We start from the raw sequence: 8,066 nt of genomic DNA, 5'->3' as shown, positions 1-8,066 counted from the left end.
AGTGCCAATATGTGGAAGAAGATCTCAGCAACAACAAGAGTGACATGCTCCTTAAATACAACCCTGTCTACAAAAAGGTACATGTTCTTGTGCACCAGGGTAAGCCCCTTGCTGAATCACTACTCATTCTTGATTATATTGATGAGACTTGGAAGCAAAACCCTCTTCTTCCACATTCTCCTTATGAAAGGGCCTAGGTAAGATTCTGGTCCAAATTCGTTGATGACAAGGTAAGAGAGTTGCAACTCCATATTTAGTATCAATCATTTATAGAACTGAGAAAAATAGTTTTAGAGACTATTATGAATTATCAAATCCTCTGAATCATTTAGTTACTAAAAACATTAAAAGCATTTATTTTTAGTAAAGATATATTCAGACACAAAATATAGAATTTTTCTGTGTGTGCTATGAGAGCAGATAAATGCTCATACTCTTGACTATTTATTGTCTTAGTTTGATGTTAGTTTTTTTTTATTAATATTTTTATTTTACCTGTAATGCTTATGTGCAAGACAATTAATTAATGAGAGCAAGAATAATGATTTATTCTCCATACACTTAAGAATAACTCCAAAATATAGAGACAAAAATATGACCTAAAATTGTGTCTCTGTCTTTATTACTAGATTTTAGACATATTACAAATTGCACAAATTTCTATAAATAAGTGGTTATAATTAAATGTGGAGTCAAAATTGTGTACTTCACAAAGATGATAGAATTTCTTATTACAAATGAAGGGTAATTTTTAAAAAATGTTACGTATTTGTTCATGAAAAATCAGCTTTATGTATTTGTGTATAAATAAAATATATATATATATTATTATCAGTGTAAAATCAGCCCAAGCATTTTGAACACATCTGATGCACCATGTAATTAAGATCATTGGATTATGTTAAAAAAAATCCCACGGTTGAGATGATATTAATTTTTAAAACTTTTTAAAAATTAAATCAAAGGATATAATATGGTTCAAAATTCTAAAAAGACCCCTCCTCTTCCTTAGAGTAAAACGAAACCCTCCCCACCTGTCTACTAATCTGGGTAAGGCAGTTAGGCAGATTAAAACGAAACCCTACACTGTCTCTGTGTGCTAATCTGGGAAACGCTTCCTTGGATGAATGCCGACGACATCATCCCGAATGCCGGTGTTACCAATGTTAGTGCCAAGAAGGCCATGACACCGATGTTGTCGAGGACAACGGTGAAGGGGAAGAGCAAGATTACATGGTTTAGGTGACAAGAAGACACGGATGGGGATATAACCATGTGTTACCGTGGTCATTGACGCCCCGTTGATGGTTTCGAGCTCCTTCTCGAATCTCGTAAGATTTTTTCAATGCCAATTTTTGAGAAATCACTTGTTAGATCTCAGTAGAACTACACTCAAGATTGTAATTATTATAATATGAAAAGCAAAATCACAATTGCAGATTGTACGATAACAATTTTTTGTGTGCAAAGATTTAATTCTGGAAATTTTATGCTATATTACTGGAAGAAGGTTTAAAATAAGAATTTACATAGTACTTGCATTCAATTTCTGATTATGTGGATATCAAAGGGGGCTTCATGGGTTGCAATTTTGTTGATTTTTTCATTATGATTCTATTGTTTGTAGAAGACGTTAATTACTTTATTGTGATTTTTCTCCTTTGTGTTAGAATAAATTGTAAATTTCTATGATACCTGCCTTGTTTCAATAGTTAAATATGAACAGTTAAATATGACAGCAAAACTATTCTGGTCAACTCCTTTGAGCCTTACCATTGAAATTTGAAAGTCCACTACTCTTGAAATATATCCCCTCTGACCATTATGTCCCAAATGCTTCTTACTATTCAGAGAACTAGGAAAAATAACTAAATGCATGAGCATTAAGCTTAGTTCAGAATTCTCTCATTTTGACTTATTGGCTTGTTTTTACTTGTGTGATTTAGGTCTATTAAACTTCTAATTTGGTGAGTCTAAGTTAAGTCCATGACAATAGAGGCATCAGAATCAAGAGTGAAATTTCATTCACCAATGGAGATTGGGAGCAGGTGGTCATAAAACCTTTTAGCATATTTTTGTTTCATTCTACTAATAAACTTTTGGCACAGCTGGAGCCTGAATTCCAACCACCAATATCAGAAGTGGCTCAAGCCTTAGTACAGTTGGTGCAGCGAGCCAACATGAGCAGGCGAACTACTTTTGGATCTAATCAAGGAGGATCCAATCGAGGGAGTGATGTACCCGCCATACATGATGATATGTGAATGGGAATATCATCCTTGTGTCATTCTTGAAAAGAAATGTAGTTATCACTATCTTCTGATGTACTAAGAAAATGGATGAAAGAATGTCTCAATTGTTATTTTATTGAATAATTTCATTTTATTTGAGCTAAAGAGTTCAGTTTTGTTATTAGTGAACCTAGATGATTCTTTTTGTTCCATTTTTTATCAGTCTAAAATCAGTCCAAGCATTTTGAACACAATGATGCACCATGTAATTAAGATCATTGGATTATGTTAAAAAAAATCCAACGGTTGAGATGATATTAATTTAAAACTTTTTAAAAATTAAATCAAAGGATATAATATGGTTCAAAATTCTAAAAAGACCCCTCCTCTTCCTTAGAGTAAAACGAAACCCTCCCCACCTGTCTACTAATCTGGGTAAGGCAGTTAGGCAGATTAAAACGAAACCCTACACTGTCTCTGTGTGCTAATCTGGGAAACGCTTCCTTGGATGAATGCCGACGACATCATCCCGAATGCCGGTGTTACCAATGTTAGTGCCAAGAAGGCCATGACACCGATGTTGTCGAGGACAATGGTGAAGGGGAAGAGCAAGATTACATGGTTTAGGTGACAAGAAGACACGGATGGGGATATAATCATGTGTTACTGTGGTCATTGACGCCCCGTTGGTGGTTTCGAGCTCCTTCTCGAATCTCGTAAGAATTTTTTCAATGCCAATTTCTGAGAAATCACTTGTTAGATCTCAGTAGAACTACACTCAAGATTGTAATTACTATAATATAGAAAGCAAATTCAACAAAATCACAATTGCAGATTGTACGATAACAATTTTTTGTGTGCAAAGATTTAATTCTGGAAATTTTATGCTATATTACTGGAAGAAGGTTTAAAATAAGAATTTACATAGTACTTGCATTCAATTTCTGATTATGTGGATATCAAAGGGGGCTTCATGGGTTGCAATTTTGTTGATTTTTTCATTATGATTCTATTGTTTGTAGAAGACGTTAATTACTTTATTGTGATTTTTCTCCTTTGTGTTAGAATAAATTGTAATATGGTTACCTACCTGCCTTGTTTCAATAGTTAAATATGAACAGTTAAATATGACAGCAAAACTATTCTGGTCAACTCCTTTGAGCCTTGCCATGGAAATTTGAAAGTCCACTACTCTTGAAATATATCCCCTCTGACCATTATGTCCCAAATGCTTCTTACTATTCAGAGAACTAGGAAAAATAACTAAATGCATGAGCATTAAGCTTGGTTCAGTATTCTCTCATTTTGACTTATTGGCTTGTTTTTACTTTTGTGTGGTTTAGGTCTATTAAACTTCTAATTTGGTGAGTCTAAGTTAAGTCCATGACAATAGAGGCATCAGAATCAAGAGTGAAATTTCATTCACCAATGGAGATTGGGAGCAGGTGGTCATAAAACCTTTTAGCATATTTTTGTTTCATTCTACTAATAAACTTTTGGCACAGCTGGAGCCTGAATTCCAACCACCAATATCAGAAGTGGTTCAAGTCTTAGTACGGTTGGTGCAGCGAGCCAACATGAGCAGGCAAACTACATTTGGATCTGATCAAGGAGGATCCAATTGAGGGAGTGATGTACCCGCCATATATGATGATATGTGAATGGGAACATAATCCTTGTGTCATTCTTGAAAAGAAATGTAGTTATCACTATCTTCTGATGTACTAAGAAAATGGATGAAAGAATGTCTCAATTGTTATTTTATTGAATAATTTTATTTTATTTGAGCTAAAGAGTTCAGTTTTGTTATTAGTGAACCTAGATGATTCTTTTTGTTCCATTTTTTATTTTTTATTATATTGAATTGGTTGTTTATAATGTTATGTGTATAGCTGAATTCAATAAATTTGGATAACTTTTTTCTTTGGCCAAGAAACTTGCTCTTTTTTCCTTGTGAAAATCATATTGGATTTCTTGCAACTTTGAGGTTGATATCTGAAGAATTATTACTTTCATGCATATATATTAATGACATCTTCCAAATTTTTTAGCTATATTCTTTAGGTTTTCATATGGTTAGTAGCTTTGGTTTAGACGAATCTTTGACAGACATAAAACTTTCTTGTCATGAAATTGTACTTGAAAAGCTTTTGATTATTGCATAACTGATTTGAATGGCAATTTAGCATGGCATAAAGCTTCGATGGTTGAATTGGAGGTAAAATATTAACCAAAGTTTTCTTGATATGGTGTAGGATGTAAGATCAAAACACAAAAAAATCATACAAAACTGTATATTGTAAGTATAAAAAGAATGGTTAAGTTTCTTCATCAATTTTTCATCATTTAGATTCCACGAAGGATTCAATATAAAGCAATATTGAAGACTTGCAATATGATTAACTAAAAGTCTAAAATAAATTATTCATTCATCGGTAACAACTTAATGTATAAAAAACTACTTAAAAGCAATTCGGAAAAGAAAATATCAATGATACATCATACTTCATCCAAATTATACTAGCATCAAATCTTATAAAAGAAGACAGCATGGTCAAAAGGCACCACCAGAAAGCGGCCCTTTTAGGCACAATAGTGTGTATATGATTTTCCTAGAAGAATTTCAAAAGCTTCTATATTTTTTACCGATCCTACTTTCACCCTGCTATTATACACAAATGCAAAATTAGATCTCATTGTAGATAGATAGCTAGAAAAATGCAAAACTACAAAATAGGAGAGAAAATAAACATATTTAGCATAACCATTAAAAAGCATTTTTCAATTTTGATCAAGTATCGACCCCTTTTTAAATGTCATCTTCACATGAAGTCCTTCTTGCTTTGTTGTCCCTATCCCAATATGCAGGCATGTATTTGTCAAGAGATAGTTTCCCACTAAATGATTCAAGTGGCTCTTCTAACAGAAGACCGCTGTAATGTTGCTGCATCTACAAACTCGTGTCCATGACCATGTCACCGTTCAGTATACAAAGAACCTTGAATAAACAAGTAGAAACAATTTTTGAAACAGTTAGGCACTTAGGCAGAGAACACAACCTCAAATGTCAGAGCTTCTATCCTGTCCTATAAATATTCTGCCCTGTCAGAGATCCGACTACTATGGAAAGAAATCCATAGGAATAATCTAGTTCCAAATTACACATTTTGGTACACTGCTAACTTTGCTAACAAATTTTGAACTACAAAAAATTATTAAGAATATGTTTATTATATAAATCAAATACAAGATTGAGTCAGGCCAGTTCAAAATTATTCTGTTACATCACAAACGGACCAGGCATAATTTTAAAGAAACATAAACAAAGAAATTTAAACTCTTCTTTGATTGATGCAATGGATGGTTCTGCTCCGCCTCATCATCATCATTTGCCCCTAAGATTTAAGAGACATAAACACAGAAATTGAACTAGAACATCATGAACAGAAACATAAACACAGAAATTGAAATACCAAAATTTTTTAACCCTCATAAACAGAACCCAAAAAAATTCAAACAACCAAATAATCAGAACAAAACAAATAATTGAATGAAATGAATGAAATAAACTCATAAAAAATAATAAGTACAACAAAAAAACAATTGAATGAATTCAACGAAACAGATTCATACATCAAGAACATAAAAGGAACAAAAAAAAAATGAAATCAATCAATGAAGCAAATTCATATATACCTAAGTCTGAGGCTCCATTGAAACTCTGGAAGTAGAGCACCACAGCGCTGACGACGATGCTGACTCGCTGAGACCCACGCCACCACTCTGAGGCTGAAGACGAATGACGCGAAGAGAGAAGAGAGATACTGAGAATGAATGAGACAATGAGGTACTGGGCTGAGGAGATGTAGAAAAATATCACAGCTTCTTTCCACCATTTTTTTTAATCGCTTTAAGTTCTTAATTGAAAAATTCTATGCAATTGACAAATCTAGGAACTCATTAATCAAACCCTAAATCAACTTCCAAACACAACTCACACTATTAACTCTACATTGACAAGTAAAAATATGATTTTACTTTTCATAACATCGAAAAATCAAGTTAGAAATGAAGCACAATGTTGAGAGAGGAAACCTGAATTATAGCTCCAATTGAACAGAGCAGAGCTTCAGGCGGCGGCGGCGGTGAAGAAAGACACAGTCACGGTGGCAGAGGATGGAGAAAAATGTGGACTTAGGGTTGAATGGAGTGTGTACGAAGAGAAGCAAAAACGAAAGGAATTTGTGGTAAATGTAAAAAAATAATAATTACTATTAAACTCCCATATGAGGCATATTTATAAATTATTATTTGTGCACATCAGAAAAGCTCAAAAGAGTTGATAGATAGACACTGTTTTCAGTATATATTTGTATTCTCATATGTATTATATGCAAGTTGTTGATTTAGTGGCTATTTTTTGTGGACACGAGTTAATTTAATTGTGTGTGACTTTTAACTCTTCACAGTGTATGCCAACGGTTGTGGCAGCATTTTCCAATGTAGGAGAAGAGCAACAGAAGGCGGCAGAAGAAGCTCGAGAGAATCTGAAGAAGCTTGAGGTTGGACTTGAGGGAAAACGCTTCTTTGGAGGTGATAACATTGGCTTTGTGGACATTGCTATTGGCTGGCTTCCATACTGGATCGGAATAGTTGAGGAAGTTGTGGCCATCAACCTTATTGATGCAGAGTAATGCCTAAGCTTTACTCATGGTTCCATGCTTTTATTGACATTCCAATTATCAAAGAACTCATGCCTCCTCGGCATAAATTGCTCCATAACACCAAGGCATTCCTTCAAGCGTAGACATCATCCCCTTTGAAGGGTATTTCCATTCACATATCGTATATTATATGTGATGCCATCTTACCAAGTTTATTGTTAGGACTAAAACTAGAACAACTAAGAATTAAAGAAGAATGTAATAAAAAAATGTCATTAATTCTTAGTTGTTCCAGAACTCGCCACAGTTGGCTTTAGATTTTTATAACTGGGTTGGAGGGTTGTTCCCTCACTCATTAGATTCCTATTGCACTTTGGTTCATGTGCTGGTGAAGTCAAGAAGATTCGATGAGGCATTATTTCTTCTGAGAAACTTGATTACTAAAGAGGGCACTCCTCCATTGGTGTTGTTGGAAGTATTGATAGAGAGTTATCGAAGATGTTGCTCTAGTATTACGGCTTTTGATGCATTGGTGAGGGCTTGTACTCAGGTTGGGGCTACTGAAAGTGCTTACGATGTCATCTATAATTTAAGGAGCCGGGATTGTTTCATTCTTATTCATGCTTGGAACAATTTCCTAAATCACTTGTTGCAATTGAATGAAATCGATAGGTTTTGGAATTTGTGAAGGTTGTGGTAGGCTTAGAGAAGGGGGGGTTGAATCTATGCCTTCCTTTTTAGTTGCTGTTATGACCCTTTAAAACAAACTTTCAATTCTGATTCTGTTTGTACTTAGCAGCAGAAATTTATGAGACAATTTATTTTTGTCTCATGAATATCAGAAAACAGAACACAGCAGAGAAGAGAGAAGCTAACACCAGCATGTATTCTGGTTCGGTTGCCTTGTGCTATGCAACCTACATCCAGTCTCCTCCACAACAGTGGAAGAATTTTCACTATAGTTAATAGTATTACATACACCAATTTCACAGGATTGACCCAATCCTTTCACACTCAAGTTCTAACCTAACTTGACATTGGCTATGCTAATACCTAACTATTTCACTCTTAGTGCTAACCCAACTAAGAAAGGGATACCTCACAGGTACAAGATACAAGACATAAACATACCTAAAGAAATCTGAAATAACTCTAGGCTTTTCTCTCAAGT

At 34.3% G+C, this 8,066-nt stretch overlaps 1 long non-coding RNA gene and 1 pseudogene across 1 annotated transcript; one reads left to right on the top strand and one right to left on the bottom strand.

The window, feature by feature from the left end:
- The first annotated feature begins 8 nt into the window (after positions 1–8).
- On the top strand, positions 9–7,570 carry LOC107624686 (annotated as a pseudogene).
- Positions 5,435–6,119, bottom strand: LOC110268587. The gene is made up of 2 exons (XR_002356827.1): positions 5,928–6,119; positions 5,435–5,626 (listed from the first exon to the last, which is right to left on the bottom strand). It is a non-coding gene; the product is annotated as an uncharacterized LOC110268587 (long non-coding RNA).
- Positions 7,571–8,066: the final 496 nt, after the last annotated feature.

The sequence above is a fragment of the Arachis ipaensis genome, unplaced genomic scaffold (assembly GCF_000816755.2).
Source record: "Arachis ipaensis cultivar K30076 unplaced genomic scaffold, Araip1.1 Aipa322, whole genome shotgun sequence".
Classification (NCBI taxonomy): domain Eukaryota; kingdom Viridiplantae; phylum Streptophyta; class Magnoliopsida; order Fabales; family Fabaceae; genus Arachis; species Arachis ipaensis.
The sequence above is the reverse complement of the archived record's forward strand: the minus strand, read 5'-3'. Positions and strand labels throughout refer to the sequence as shown.